This window comes from Ambystoma mexicanum, chromosome 2p (genome assembly GCF_040938575.1).
Source record: "Ambystoma mexicanum isolate Mex_15411 chromosome 2p, UKY_AmexF1_1, whole genome shotgun sequence".
In the NCBI taxonomy this organism is placed as follows: Eukaryota; Metazoa; Chordata; class Amphibia; order Caudata; family Ambystomatidae; genus Ambystoma; species Ambystoma mexicanum.
In genome coordinates, this window is record NC_090923.1 from 999,706,285 (window position 1) to 999,722,725 (window position 16,441).

Consider the following 16,441-nt stretch of genomic DNA (forward strand, 5'->3'; position numbering starts at 1 on the left):
GAAAGGGTGTTCTTCTCATCAGGGTGAGTTCTAGGGCTACATAATAACAGTATATAAAGCAATTATCTCCAAGGAAGCCTTCACTCTCCTATGTTCTGTGTGACAGCACTGCTTCCTGGGGTTGGACATGTTTGCTTCAACAATCAATGCACAAAGCAGGACTTTAGCTTCTCAACTGGGTCAGGATTTCAGCTTTCTCTGGAATGCTCCAATGATCCCTTCATCCAATCAGACATTCTACACATTTTCTTCATACAACATTAATATTCAAGTGGCAGACAACTCACAACTCCTCACTGATCCCAATTACTTCACATTGACCAGCCAGGATCTGGTTTGCGGAGCTAATGGAGCCAGTGACAGAGCACCCGACCTTTTCTCCAGTCTCTCTGGAGTTTCTAATTCAGCAATGAGGAAATACTTTACCCCTCCCCTCAATCGCTGAGGTTGTCCAGTTTGTTTCTGAAGTCCTAATTCTGTGACACCTAGGTTGGTTTGTCCGAAGATAATCTAAAGATAATTCAGGAAGCCGTCCCCACATTCCCAGTATAAGAGTAAATGGCTGCTACTGGTCAATCGAGATGGGCGTAAAGCCTCTGAAGTAAACCTTGTATTGTGTGCTATCATGTATGTCTCACATCGTAGGCTCAGGTCTCCTTTTCTACATTTAACCCATCATCCGGCATCAGTTAGAAGGGCTACTGTGGCTATATCTACTGCGTAATAACCCTCACCTGGTGTGGGGTCTATATTTAGTGTTTCAGCAATCGCTCATAAACCTTTCGAACCAATGGCCTCCGTAAACATCAAGCTTGTCATATGAAAGAGATGCACTCCTGGTGGCAGTGACAACAGCCAGGCACAGAAGCAGAATTCAGGCCCTGTCCAAGACAAAGTGCTCATTCAAATGCATTTAAAGTGCTTGCCTAAATTCATCAATGCTGCTACATTGTTTGGGCATGTGTAGACCATTGTAAGTTGTACCTAGATGGGACAAAGGACTTCAGGCAGGATGATATTCTGTTCATCAACTTTGTAGGCTCAAAACCAGGCAGTAAGGCTTCCAAGACATCCGTGGCTTTGTTGATAGTTTCTTGCATCTCTGAATCTTACTGTTTGCAATGCAGGTCAACTCCAAAAGGCATTTCTTGTGGTCACGGCGACAGCCACCAAGGTAGCATTTCAGAGGTAGGTCCTGTGGGAGGTCGTAGCGAAGCAGTCATGCATTTTCATGTTTAATAATATTTATTAGATTTTTAACAACATGAATGAAAAACAGAAATCTAAAATGACAGATATAAATCTAGCTTACGTAAGGTAAATTGATATCAAATAACAGTATATATTCTCCTGTATGGAGAACATGACGAAAATTAACCAATAGCTTATACAATAAAATCTACTATATTACAACACAAGCATTTGCAAAAATTGACAGGGGAAGACAAACATAGGTGACAAACACGAGAAAACAACAAAGGGGCAAGGGGAAGGGGAAATGTTCAATATTCAAAAAGGATAGTGGAACATCAATCTTGAAGATTCGTTTGAGATATTTCCAGAAATCTTGCCAAAACGTGAAGACATAATGACAGTTAAAAAACATAAATTCATATGAAGCCGGGGCATGTCCACAGGTTTAACATTTATCATTTGAGTCATTCCTAGACTTGGACAGTTTGACAGGCGTTAAAAAACGCTCTATGTATGAAACAGATAAAGTGTTGTGTTATGTTGGCTGTAACTGAGATATTTTTAATTTTGGAGAATATAGAGGACCATGTGACATCATCTAGGGCAAGGTGAAAGTCCCTTTCCCATCACAGATGTACTGGCTATGCAGCCAATTTAATGTTAAGGGCTTTGTAGATTTTTGAGGCAGAAATGTTTTGGGAAGTGGTGATCTACCACAGTCTGAGGACGTCTGGAGAGAGGACATTGCTGGAAAAATTATGCAGTGCGTCAAGGCAAGCGTTAACCAACTTGTTATAGAAATTAACATCAGTATTGGGGACAGAGTATAAGTGTCTCAATTGCTGACATGCTAGGATAATTGGGCCATTGATTATTTGTTGAATAAATCTTATAACTTTTTTAATCCTGAATTAACATCTGTTATTAATAAGAATATTTTTGTTATTGCAAAGTAGGGGAGATACATTTTTGTTTAAAGCCCTATTATTAGGAAAAAGGAAAGCCTTTAAGAGCTGCAACAGAGGCCTTGACCAGATCAGATAGGGCCATAGATGTTTGGTTAAATAGATAAACGAGATCCGCACGGTCATATGGGTGAACTATCTTTTCCTCTAGTCTAGACAACAAGGGAGTATCTGATACAAGAGATGAGTTAAACCAACATAGGGACTGTTTTATCAGAAAAGCTGAGTGATCAAGTTTAAATTCTGGGAATCTAACCCCTTTAGTTTCGTACGGTGGCCACGACAATCCTTTTACATTTGCCGGGACCCCATAGAAAGTTAAGTAAGATAGAGTAGATGGGTTTGAAGAAAGACAGAGGAAGTTAAACCGGGAGAAGCTGTAGATAATATAGGATAATGGGGGAGAGCATCATTTTTATTGTATCAAGCCGACCCCACCAGGAAAGATAAAAGGGGACCATTTAGAAGTAAGATCTTTAAGTTTGTCCAGCAAGATGTGCATATTCAATTTAATAATATCACGTATTGTAGGGGCAAAGTTGATACCTAAATATTTAATAGAGTCATTACACCATTTTAGGGCAAAAGAATCTAATTCATGTTTAAGACAGAAGGAGTTAAGAGGTAGAATTTCAGATTTTTCTTTATTGAGTTTATACCCAGAAACTTGACTGAATTGGTGGAGCATGTCAAGCAGGTGGGGTATGTGGAGCTTGGGATTTTTAATGACCAGCCTGGGAGATATGTCTTCCACAATACCAACCCGTCTCTCTATCTCTTCCATATGTTCTTCAAAGCCCTTCCACCTATCGTATAATTGTTGTAGCTTTTGATTTGTGGTCTCAATAAAGGGATGTAATGCTCTAATCTCAGATAGAATTGTCTCAAATGCAGGATCAGAAATTTTGAGCGGGGGCGGCGATTACTTTTAGGCCTTTTCAGATTAGTGACTGAGAGCGTGGAATCCTTTGACGCAGGTATGGTTTTTTTGGTTATTTTTATTGGAGGCCATTTAGCCTAAGTACTGAGGCTACAATATCAACCCAAAACGCAAATGAACCAATTGTTAACAGCCAGCCGGATGTTTAATAAAGCATGTGGGTAAAAGGCAGAGTGAAAATTGTTAATGGATGTGGTCCATAGAGTTTTTTTCTCTTTCTTTCCTTTTCTTTTCCTTTCCTTTTACCCCTCTCTTTTAAAATTAAAAGTGGCTGGTGCTGACGATGATCATAACATTGTAGCTGTTGACAAAACTCAATTCATATAGTCACACTGTAGTTGAAGGTAGACAATATGGAATATGGACCAGGGTAGTTATTTAGCCACTGCTTGGAGAACCTTTGTGTAGAGCTGAGCCAGGCAAAAGAGCTCTTCTGTGTTGTAATAAGGCAGACAGCAGAACATATGAGGCTGCAGACCAGTGAGGAGGAGGGGATCAGATCATAAGATCTTTAACAATGATTATGCAGGTATGTAGAATAATATATAAAAATATTCTGATATTAGTATTGGCTTTACTTCACCTATAAAGTAACATATTCAGTTGCTGAGGATGTAATTATAGGCTGCAAAGGGTGAAAGTATAAAGACTCTAGCACTATCTGACGTTCCTTCTGCAGCAGTATTTCTGTGGTGTTAATAAAAAGAATTTAACAACGTTGTATCCGTATTTAATTGAACTTCCTTACTTTGAGTGACAGCAGGCGAAGGCGTCATAGAGAGGGTGGAGCCGCAAATGCCGTGGCCGGCGCGTCACAGCAAGAAGCACCCCAAGGTTACCTCATGAGAAGTGGCATAGAGAAGAGCTGTAGACACTCGTGTGTCTCCGCGCCTCACATCAAAACATCAATAAACAAAGTCGGGTCCATACAAGTCAACAGCGGGCTTATAAATGGAGCTCCGATTGACAAACAGTAGAGCGAAAAGCACCAGGAAATTAAAGAAAATGCCTTATTTAAGTTGTGGTGGAGACGGAGCCAACGCTAAGGCGGCCATCTTTCTTGGCGCCAAACTACGCCCCCAGTCATGCATTTTGCAAACATCAATGGATGGACTTCAGTTGTAGATCATTAGCTGGATTTGTCCAGGCTGTTTTACAGAACCTATTGTCATAGTTGACTCCTTTACCTCAGGGAGGAGAGCACTGCTCGGTATTCAACCATAAGTATGAAGTAGAGGGGAAGGGATGCAGAAGTAAGAAAGTTACACACCTCAGTGACTATTATACTTCTAGTCCATAGTCCCCTTTCCTTTTCACATTACTGGGCCTGGTGAGGAAGTTGCAGGTGGCACATGAATATCAGTAGAAGGAATACAGCTGGATGCTGGCCAGAATATAAGGTATGGGAGACCTAGTTATGTAGCAGAAGGTGTCTCAAAAGGGGTCGGAGGGTATTGGGTAGTAGACAGAAGCGTTGTGGTGCCTCTTACCAGCTCTAGCCATGGGACTAGTTAAGGCTCACATTATTCCCTGCAGTCACGTCAGAGCAAATGTCTATAGGTGCAAGACTCTTTAGAAGCTTTACCTTTTTTTAATCTTAGTTGTGCATTGTTTTCTCTGCATACCAGTAGGTTTCCTTCCTCAGCTGTATCAGTGCTAACTGCTAACATATATTTCCTTTTGTTTCTTTGCGTTTTTATTTGGAAAATGTGCTCTGAGCATACAGTTTGGGGCTTGTGTTTCTACTAACTTTGGAAGGCTATGTTCAGAGTTTGCCGTTTCGTGATCAGTTGCATTTGCTTGGTTGGGTAGTCCCTATGGTCTGTGGTCATGGTTCTGATAAGGTGGTAGTTACTGGACTTTGAGCCTGAAGGTATGTGCTGTTTTCTGCCTTATCACATACTTATTTATGCATTTCTCAAATCAGTAATCGATTGGGGAGGAACACCATTGTTTGGAATTGCACTCTGACAATTGATCAGCCACAGCACAGATCATTTTTAAACTAAAAAAAAGAACATTTTATTGGTTGAAGGAAAAGAATGAATTGAATGTGGGCCTGGATTTGCTTTCTTATCAAATTAAGGTGGGGATACAAGGGGTTGAAAACAGTACACTTTCTGAGAGTTGCATTTAGCAGATAAAGGAGAAAAAAGGATTTTTTTCACATGTAACCATTAAGTTAGGTGCAACACTTGTTTTATATAAAGACAGGTTTGTTTAAAAATCGGCATGGGAAATATATGAAAGGGAACCTCTGTGGATGGTCAAATCCTTTAAAAAAGTAGAATGATCCGAGGAGTATATCTGCCTGTTAATTCTTCCTGTTCCCCAATGCGCCTTAGTGAACAGAACATTAGAATGAATATGGAGTCTCTGGTCAGTATGTTTACCCATAGAAAAAAGTCGTTTTGGGTTCCTGGATTGATGACCACCCAGAGAAGAGCCGTTCACCTAGTACAAACTACATTGTTTGTAAAAAAGCATGCCTTCACCCTCAGGGATCTCTCACCAGGACTCTTCCTGGGACTCTTCCTTGGATCGCCTTCAAGTCAGTTTGTCAGTTTCATAGGTTCTCAGTAATAGAATATTTTCTCTTGGTTAAACACTTGTTCCTGGTCTCTCCCCAATATCACTCACAAGTTTTGGCAACCAGTCTTCCCACCCGCTAAAGTCTGAATTGGCAGGCCAGTAGCATATAGCATCTTTGATGTGTCTCAAGCACTATCACATTCATAGGCTTTGTTTGAGCAGACTCAACAGCCTGTCTTAACTGATGCTCAATTCAATGTCTCAGACACGAGCACCTACTTCCAGCCCACCCAATCTGGCTTTCCTCCTTGACAGAATGACATACACTAGAGCCTTCGGATCTGTCTCTATTCCTTGTTTCTAGCCCTCAAACTGTCCCCCATCCTGACAACTCCTCCTTCCCTGCACAGCAATACCACATCCTCCTTCTCCTCTCTTAGTTTATCCAACTCCTTCCACTTGTCCCACTCCTCCTGCCCTCTGATCTTCACCAACCTTTCCTGCCTCATCTCCTGCTGTACCTACACCCCTCCAGCCTCTCCTGCGTCTCCTACTCCATCTGTGCCTTCACTTCTCCAGCATGGGGTCTGGCATGGATTCACATGCTCATAAATATTCCCCGTCGTCAGGCTGGGAATCCTCGGTAAAGAAAAAACCAGTATCAGTTTCGTTTCTGATCTGTCTTTCGTAGTAGTAACCAATCACTGGTCTCTGCGTCATACTGACCACAGCCAATGACTGCCCTCTACCTAAGCACCGCCTCTGGCAGCCATCTTCAGATTTTTACCGCACGTTCATGTGTTGGGATCCTCGTGCTATTGCTCTCGAGCGTTAGTGCTATTTTTTCACGTTTTTTCTCAAAAACTTCGTTTTTTCGGTCAAAAGAGCCTCAAGCTCCACCGACTCTCCATCCGATCAACGGGGACCCGTGTCGGATTCGTCTGCGCCCCTCAAGGGTGAAGATTTCGTCGAGCTACGCTTTTGGAGGACTCCAGAAGTTTCTCAGGCCCGGTCATGGCCCAGGAGAAGGGAAGCTCGACGCCCGGAAAGCTGTTCAGGGTCAGCTGCAGAACGTCTTCAAGGAGGACGAACACTCTTTTTGTCTTTACTGCCTACATGAGGACAAGACGCACGTGGAGAAGGACTGTGCGTTTTGCGGCAACATGTCGGAGCGGACCATGAAGGACCGCCATCAACGTCTCACCAACTGGCTGGAAGGGAAGAGCCCGTCCGGCGAGAAGAAGAGGAAGAAATCCGAGCGGTCTTCTAAGACCTTTGAGGACGCCCCGGCGACGGGGGTCCAACATAAGGCCAAGCACCGTGAGTCCGCTGGCACCGGGAGCGCCGAACGGTCGGGCTCTACGGGCGCCAGGCTGGGCGCACCCTCCCCGGCACCATCAACCACGAGCCAACGCTCTGGGTCGGGTAAGAGGAAGGCCGAGCACCCGGCGAGGCTCCTAGAGAGGCCCGGTCGAGCTCGAAGGCGGAGGGGGAGCGAGGCACTGTCCCCCCCTCAAGGATAAGGCAGTGAGCGCACCTAAGGTGGTGAAGGCCTTAATCCATCCGGCCAAGCCCTCTATCGAGTCTGTCGCGGCGGCCCTGGCTCAGCCTGTGGAGGCTACGCCAGTGGTGGCGACCTCGGGGCTCAGAGTCTCCCTGCCACCTCGGAGGGAGTCCTCTTTTGTGCCCATCGATAGGACCCCCGTGAAATCCCCCGTGGGGAAGAAAAAGGGGGGGCAGGGCGTCGTCGTAGATTCGGCCTCAACCTCGGAGGTTGAGCTGGTCGAAGTCTTAAGCCACGGCCTCGGCGTGGAAGAAGACCGGCCCGTCGGGATGGATCCCGACGCAGGTGACGACGACATCGTCGAGGGTACCGACGGGGCCCCTGATCGCCCGTCGGATTCCCCTCTGCCAGCGCCGCGAGACAGCTCGGCGGCCATTTTGTTGGCTATACAGTCCTTATGCTCAGAGATAAGGACGAGACTACCGTTGCCGACGGAACCTCTCCCGTCGGGGGACCCAGAACCGGGACCTTCTGGGGTTCCCCCTACCAAGACAAGAAGGATCCACCCTCCTCCTCCTTTTTAGCCGTCGCGCCCCTTGCAGCCCTCCTCCCCGTCCACCCGAGGGGATGATACGGGGACTGACACGGCAGCGACGGGTACGGACGACGAGGTATACGACGAGGATGTACCGTCGTCGCCTCCCACCAGGGCTTCTCCGCCCGACGAGATTGGATCGTTCCACTCCATGATCGCCAGGGCATCCGAGCTTTTCCAACTCTGCCCTGAGGAGAAGAAGAAGGAAGGTTTCCTTTATCAGCGGCGCGAGGCCAAGAGGAAGACGGTCCTCGCAGTGCCTCTATTGGACGACATTTGGGATGAGGGCCTCACCCTCCTCAAGAACCCTTCCACGACGCCAGCTAGAAGAGACCGGTACGAGAAAAAGTACCGGGTCCCGGACACGGCCCCCCCTGTGCCTCCGGGCGCAGCCTACCCCGGACTCCGTCGTCTCCGCGGCGGCCAGGAAAAAAGCGGGGGGGGGTGCGGCCTCCACATCGACTTCCCCACCGGAATGCGAGGGAAAGATATTGGACGCTATGGGACGCAGAGTCATCTCATCTGCAGCGACGACGATTAAAGCTGCCAACGCCTTGGCTATCGTGGCCCGATACGACAGGGAGCTCTGGTACAAACTGGCTCCCCTGCTGGACTTCTTGCCGGACGACAAGAGGGCAGAGGCCCTGGAGATCCTGCAGGAAGGTGAGGTGGCTTCGGACCACGCCATTACCGTTGCGACGGACATCGCCGACACTGGGTTCCGCCAGTTGGGCAACGGCGTTTGCCTTAGGCGGCGTGGATGGCTCAAGGCTACGGACTTCCGTCAAGACGTTCAGACGAGAGTCCTGGACATGCCCTTCGATGGGAACAACCTGTTTGGGAAAACAGTGGACGATTCCCTTCAGGCCATTAAAGCGGACACCGAGACGGCCCGGGCCCTTGGAGTTCTACAACAACGACGGACGCCCTTTCGGAGCCGCGGAGGCAAGGGCGCCTCCAAAGGTTCCGGCGGCGGTTTCTCCTCCTACCGTCAAGCGGCCCGCTCGTCGTCTCGGGAGGCCTACAGAGGACGAGGCAAGTCTGGCGGACCCCGCCGTCGTCGCCAAGGACAAGGCGGCAAAGCCTCGTCCAAGCAGGATTGAACCGGCCGTGGGGTCGGGCCCCCACCGAAGCACCCCGGTGGGAGGCCGGCTGGCGAGCTTCGTCAGCGTGTGGGAGTCCATCTCCACCGACCGTTGGGTGCTGGACGCCTTGGCCCGGGGCCACGCGCTCGAGTTTCAAAGAAAGTGTCCGCGCGTCCCCCCCATGGCCAGGAAAGAACTTCACGTCCCTCAACTTCTCCTGGAGGTAAAGGCGATGCTCAGGAAGGGCGCCATCGAACTCGTCCCAAGGAGGCTTCGGGGCTCCGGAGTTTACTCGAGATACTTCGTCGTGAAGAAGAAGACAGGGGGATGGCGCCCCATCCTGGACCTGCGACGTCTGAACAAGTTCATCAAGGCGCAAAAGGTCCGGATGGTCACCCTCCAGCACGTCCTGGGTCAGCTGGAGGAAGGAGACTTCCTGTCGTCGTTGGATTTGGAGGATGCCTACTTCCATATTCCCATCCTGAAGGGGCACCGAAAATTCCTCAGGTTTGTGGTCCAAGGGCGTCATTACCAGTTCAAAGCCCTCCCCTTCGGACTACGGTCGGCACCCAGGGTGTTCACCAAGTGCCTCGCACCGGTGGCGGCGCAGCTGCGCCGCGAAGGGATCCACGTCTACCCCTACCTGGACGACTGGCTCATCCGAGCCAAGACAAGGGAGCTCGCCGTGGTTCACACGGCAAGGACCGTCCAACTTCTCACGGACCTGGGATTCTCCGTGAACTACGCCAAATCCCACCTGGTACCCGCGCAAGACGCTCTGTTTCTGGGAGCGAGGCTCAACACAGTGTCCCTTCTGGGCTCTCCGTCGGAGGAGAGGACCAGGACCATCCTGGGCAAGGTGCAGCAGATGTTGGTGACCGACGCGGCCAAGGTGAGGTCCATTAAGTCCCTCCTCGGAATGATGTCTTCCTGCATCTACCTCATTCCCATGTGCAGGCTCCGGATGCGCCCGTTGCAGGAGTTCCTGGACGCGCGCTGGATCCAAACGACGGGCAGCTTCGAGGAAAGGATCACACTCGACGAGAGTTTCCGACGAGCGATCCGGTGGTGGGGCACCCGCGCGCATCTGACGGCGGGCATGGACTTCCAGACCCCAGCCCACCAGGAGACAGTGACCACGGATGCCTCCCTGGAAGGGTGGGGAGCGCACACTGAAAATCTGCACGCAAGAGGCCTTTGGCTCCCGACGGAGAAATCCTTACATATCAACATCCTGGAGCTCTGTGCAGTGTTTTGGGCCCTCAGGTCCTTCCTTCCGTCCCTCAAGGGCAAGGTGGTGAGGATCTTCACCGACAACACCACCACCATGTTTTACATCAGGAAACAGGGCGGAACCAGGTCCCCAGCACTGTCCAAGGAGGCGCAGGACCTGTGGCATTGGGCAGTCGCCCAAGGGATGTTTCTGGTGCCGTTTCATCTGGCAGGGATAAAAAACACCATCGCCGACTCACTCAGCAGGGAGCTGCGCTCGTGCCACGAGTGGGAACTACGGCAGGATCTAGTGGATCGCCTCTTCCGACGGTGGGGCACACCCCAGATCGACCTGTTCGCGACGGCGACGAACTCCAAGTGCCGGAGGTTCGCCAGCAGGTTTCCCCAGGCGAGGAGCATGGGCGATGCTTTCTCGTTCCCCTGGGAGGGCCTGTTCCTCTACGCGTTCCCTCCTTTGCCACTGCTAATCCGGCTCGTCAACCAGCTCAAGAGGTCACGGTGCAGGATGATCCTCGTCGCACCTGCGTGGCCGAGGCAGATATGGTTCCCGGACCTTCTGGACTTGTCAGCGTCCCCGCCAATCAAGCTGCCGGTGGACGCGGATCTGCTCTCCAGGGAAGGAGGCGCCATCCTCCACCACGACCCGAAATCGCTGAACTTGCAGGCCTGGCTCCTGCAGCGCTAGAGTTTGGAGGATACGACATACCGGCCGACTGCAGAGAGGTTCTTGCAAAGGCCAGGGCGTCCTCGACTCTTAAATGCTACGGACACAAATGGAAGAGGTTCTCTGTCTGGTGCCACGCACAGAAGATTAACCCTCTACGGATTACGGCTCCCCAAGTACTGCCGTACCTGCTGACGCTGGCCAAAGCTGGACTGGCACACGCGTCCATCAAGATTCATCTTGCTGCGATCTCCCGATACACCAGAACCACGGGGCGGACGTCCTTGTGGTCTCATCGTCTGGTGAAAGAGTTCATGAAGGGACTGTTCAGATCGTTCCCGCCGGTGAAGGCTCCAGCCCCGGCGTGGGAGCTCAACGTGGTGCTGACCAAGCTCATGGGACCTCCGTTCGAGCCTCTGCACTCGGCCCCGTTGAAGTTTCTGTCGTGGAAAACAGCGTTTCTTGTGGCCATCACCTCCGCACGACGGGTGGGAGAGATCCAGGCCCTTTCCTGCAAGGCCCCGTACTTGACTTTTCACGACACGAGGGTAGTGCTCAGGACGCACCCCTCCTTCATGCCCAAGGTACCGTCGGACTTCCACCTCAACGAACCCTTGGTGTTGCCTGTATTCTTCCTGTCGCCTTCGTCGCCGGCTGAGAGAACTTTGCACTCGCTGGATGTGGCTAGAGCGCTGAAGTTCTACGTGGACCGCACAAAGTGTTTTCGGAAGACGTCACAACTCTTTGTGAACTTTGGACCTGTCAATCTGGGGAAGGCTCTCTCGAAGGCTTCCATTTCCAGATGGCTCTCCGGCTGTATCATGTACTGTCATCGGTTGGCAAACCGACCGCTGCCTGACCGTCCGAGAGCCCATTCCACCAGAGCGATCGCAGCTACCACGGCGTTCCTTTCTGGTGTGCCCCTGCTGGACATATGCAGGGCTGCTACGTGGAGGTTGACGCACACCTTCACGAAGTTCTACTGCGTCGATCGGGATTCCAGGGAGGAGTCCAGGGTCGGCCAAGCAGTGCTGCGCAACCTGTTCGCCTGAGGTGAGCCTGGTGGGGAGGTAAGATGCTTAATGTTGAGTTTGATGCAATGCTTAATGTTGAGCCTTTGCCACCTCCCGTGGTTGTGCATGTGTGTACTGCTATGTATTCTTTATTCATGAGCATGTGAATCCATGCCAGACCCCATGCTGGAGAAGGAACAAGTTACTTACCTGTAACTGTTGTTCTCCAGCATGGGTCTGGCATGGATTCACATGCGAACCCTCCCGCCTACCCCTCTGCGGCTCTTCACTTGGTCATACTGCCACTTCACGTGCTTCCAAATCTGAAGATGGCTGCCAGAGGCGGTGCTTAGGTAGAGGGCAGTCAATGGCTGTGGTCAGTATGACGCAGAGACCAGTGATTGGTTACTACTACGAAAGACAGATCAGAAACGAAACTGATACTGGTTTTTTCTTTACCGAGGATTCCCAGCCTGACGACGGGGAATATTTATGAGCATGTGAATCCATGCCAGACCCATGCTGGAGAACAACAGTTACAGGTAAGTAACTTGTTCCTTCCTCCCACCTCTCCTGCTTCACCACCCATCTTGTACCTTCATCTCCTACAAACTCTCCTCCACAACCTCCTCTGCTTCAATCTCCTCCCACCTCTCCTGCATTTCCACCTCCTGTGCCTTCACCTCCTCTCACCTCCTGCTTCACAACATTGTTCTGCAACTTCACCCCTCCAAACTGTCCTGTTGTACCACCACCTCCTGCCATTTCTCCTCCTCCATCCACTCCTGTTTCATTACCTTTTCTTGCACCTTCACCTCCTCCAACCTCTCCTCCATTTTCAGCCGCTCCAAACTGTGCAGCTTCTCTTTCGCTTGCGCCTTCACCTCTTGCTACATCTCCTGCTTCTCTTTCTATTGCTCCTCTCTGTTCTCCTTCTCTCTGCTCTACGTCACTCCTCCACTCCAAACTCCCACACTGTTCATCTCACTGCCTTGGCTTCTATAGCGGTTAATTCCCTCTCCCGGGCTGGCATTCCCCTATTGACTTGCCATCTGGACATTATAATTATCTTCACATGGGGATTGGCTGGGTCGCAGATCTCTGTAAGCTGTGGTGAACCTGTTCTGCACTGGGAGTTGGTAAATTCTGCACTCTTTAATACAGTGCAAACACTGTGGTACCAAGCTAGGAAATATGATCTGTTAAATTGGCAGCAGTGATAGTCTGAACAATGGACTGAGTCTCTTGCCACCTACTTAGATGCATGCATCCCTGTGCCTGGAGTCCAAAGCAAAGGGGTTCCAAGCTTAGGTCAGTGTCTCTTTGGTCCTATTTGGAAGTGTTGGGTCCATGGGCCTCTCCTCCTTGGATCACCTGCTTCACCGGACCGCAGCAAACTTTCAAATGAGTGCTTTGTATCCACAGCTCTACCGGACCTCTGCAATCTTTCATGCAAGTGCTTCCATCGATAAACTGTTCATCAGCATTTTGGTGGCAGATGGCAGGGCCTACTGGTGTTCTTTGTCCTGGGATCATCATGAATTTTCATAAACAGTGAATATCTCTGGCCTTGTGTGGGATCTCGGAATACTTTTAAATATTGGCGAGAAAATGTTCCTCATAATTGAAAATTAAATATATTAAACAATTTTAAATATAAATATTTATGATTATTTATTTGGTTTGACTTTAAGGCCCTGCTTCTTACAGAATTGAGTAAAATGCTCTGTCAGTTTGAAAAGACCAGATGGGGTTTGCGACATGGGCTCTATCAGGAGTCTGGCGCAACTCGGTCTGACACTATTAGCGCCAGATCCCGGGTTGCGGGGGTGTTACATCCCTATCCCATTGGACCCAATGTGACATTCTCTGTGCTATTAGTCTGGCGCTAATTGTGCCGAAAATGGGCGGAAAGGGCAGAATATTACCTGCAGCAAAAAGCTGGAGCTAAACCTCCCACTTTCCGCCCAAACTCAGGATTGGGCGGAGCAGTAATAGCGTTTCCGCCACATTTTTACTGCTCCGCCCAACTCCTGATGACCCCATAAAATAACTACATGATCATCGAAAAACTAAATCCTGATCTTCTCGCCCGCAAGGTACGGGGTGTCTGATGTATTATTTGGAAATCCACAGAGCACCCCATCAAGAAAACGAATTGAATAGTAGGGGGGCCAGAATGCATCCTTGCCTTACTAACTGGGAATGATTTTGAAATGTTTGTCTAATCCCCATCTTACCCTAGCTTGTGTATCCTCATAGAGCTCCATAATTGCTTTCATTAGAGAGGGTGGGACATTTGTACACGCCAGTGCTTGCGATAGTCTTGATCTTTGAATGCTGTCAAAGGCGGCCTTTAAATCCCCAAAAAGTACGTGCATATTCCCACCCTTGATCAGCACATATTTGTCCAAAATTAGTGTAAGACTAAAAACTTGCTCTGTGGTGCTCACCCCTTTTGTGAAATCAGCCTGAAGGTGGCTAAAGGTCTCTGTATCGCTTAAAATTTGTCTAGTCTGGTTTGCAAAATGTTTCTGAAAATGTTGCCACTGGCATCCGAAAGGGAAATGGTCTACAATTACTGGGAATTCCAGGGTCGCCCTTTTTGAAAATCAGTACTTTTTCTGCAAGGTGCCAGGACTGAGGTTTTTGGCATAACCTAAGTATGGTATTAAATAGCAATAGGAGTTATGGGGCCCATATTTCGGGTTCACTCATATAGAGATCAACCGGTATGCAATCAGGACCGGGAGCATTCCCCCGCGATTGTGTGCTTATAGCTGCATGCACCTCCTCCATTGTAAGTGCCAGTGGGGTTATGTGTATATTGGTACCCATACTAATAAATGTTTCCTCGCACCAGGCTTGAGGGTCGGGTCGGGTCTGGTTTCGGTGTAGAGGTCAATAAAGTGTTCCAGCCAGATGTTATCAGTGATAGATGCTTGGATGGGGTTCTCTTGTGGGCAAATCCCTTTAGTTACAATTCTCCAAAATTCCCTATGATTTATCTCCCAGGCTGCATTATTAGGTGCCTACATGTGTCTAATATTTTAATTCTCTTATTTTTTGCAAGAAGTGTCTTGTACTCTTTTCTAAGTCTTGGCACTACCTCATGATCTTCCCTACTGCCTGCTTTAAGGGCCAACAATAGCTTAGTTTTTGCTGCCCTGCAGCAGTCTTGTTTGGAGCTGAAATATTGGGACACACCAAGACCATTGCTCTAGCCGTTACAGAAAACAAGTTCCTGAAGAAACTGTTGTGGGTCCCAAAAAAACTTGACAAATCGTCCACTCCTAATGTAATTTGGCTTTTCCTATATTGGAGACAAGATCACTTTAAAAACAGTGTTATTCTGGATACGCATCTGGACCTCCGAGGCACTCGCAAAGTATAGATTAGTAATGAAAGATATTCTGTACTACCAAAATGTAGTTTTTTGATTAAATGAATTAGGCCTATGTAGACGTATCCATCCCTACTGAAGCTGGACAATCTCTGGATTAAGCCATAGGAAATCATTGATAGATCCAGACATACAGTAATTTACGCCCATTTGGATTTTCTGATGGGACAATATGTATCAAAGTGTCTCCATTTTATCTATGGGATATAATTATCTGGCGATTAAGAAAAGTTATACAATGTTCTGCTTCAAAGAACATTGTTTTAAAAAAATAAGATTGGATATCTTGCCTATAGAGAAAGTAAAGGCTAGATGGAATAGCAATACTTCTGACATACGTCCTTTTGCCCGGGAAAAGTGGAGACTACGTAGCATTTCCTTTTAATATGACCACAATACACAAACATCAGACAAAGACATCTGAAAAATGCTTTGGTAATTGGAGGTGTACAGTGTCTGATCGAGGTGTACTTTCAAGATTAGGTGTCAGATTTAAAACATGACAATGCTATGATGTCAAGTGCCTGAAAAGCCTCAGTTTATTTTGTCCTATCCTTTCACGGTTCTATTTAAAAGTCCCTTGTTAGTATTAGAGTTTCCCTTAATTCCCTGGAGGCGTTTGACTAAACTCAACCACAAGCATCTTTTTATATAAAAAAATAAAGTGGTATTGAAGCACTTGTATCATTGACTTGAATATCCAACAACTGCCACTTTAAAGTCGCAGAGTGTGCAGGCTCCCATCATGCACAACACCAGCAGCTGAAGTCAGTTATTTTCCCAATCTGTGTGAGAGGATCAGAGAAAAGTTTTTCCTGATTTTGTACAGTTTTCTATGTTTTGACACTAGTTTATTTGTTAGATCCTCATCTCATTCAACATCTTTGATAATTTTGTACCCTTTGTGATGGAGTTTTCTGAATGTAGGACATTTTCTGTCATCAAAAGTTAATATCATAAAAGTTATAAATACAGGAAGTAACATCTGTAAATGTGATCAAGACATAAAAACAAATCAACACGTCAATCTACTTCCTTTATTTATGACTTTTATGAATGATCTTTTGATGTGATTCAGTTTACTCTAATATATTGAATTTCTTTTAGGAGATGGCGGAACATCATCATTCCTTATCAAATTGTGGCTTGGAGCCTTTACGTAAGACTGCCTTGTATGTTTGCACCACCGTGTGTGCTCCATTTGGATGATTGAAGAGAACAATGTATGCTTGGTGGTGTAAATGTTTTAGGATGTTCTACTGTTACAATGGGCTACTGTACTGTACAGTGATTTGATTACATACTATGTTATT

At 48.0% G+C, this 16,441-nt stretch overlaps 1 protein-coding gene across 1 annotated transcript in view; it reads left to right on the forward strand.

Moving 5' to 3' along the window:
* Positions 1-16,441, forward strand: part of LOC138565982 (transmembrane protein 272-like) — a 2,717,663-nt gene that overhangs the window by 2,243,319 nt on the left and 457,903 nt on the right. The gene's annotated exons all lie outside the window — the stretch shown is intronic.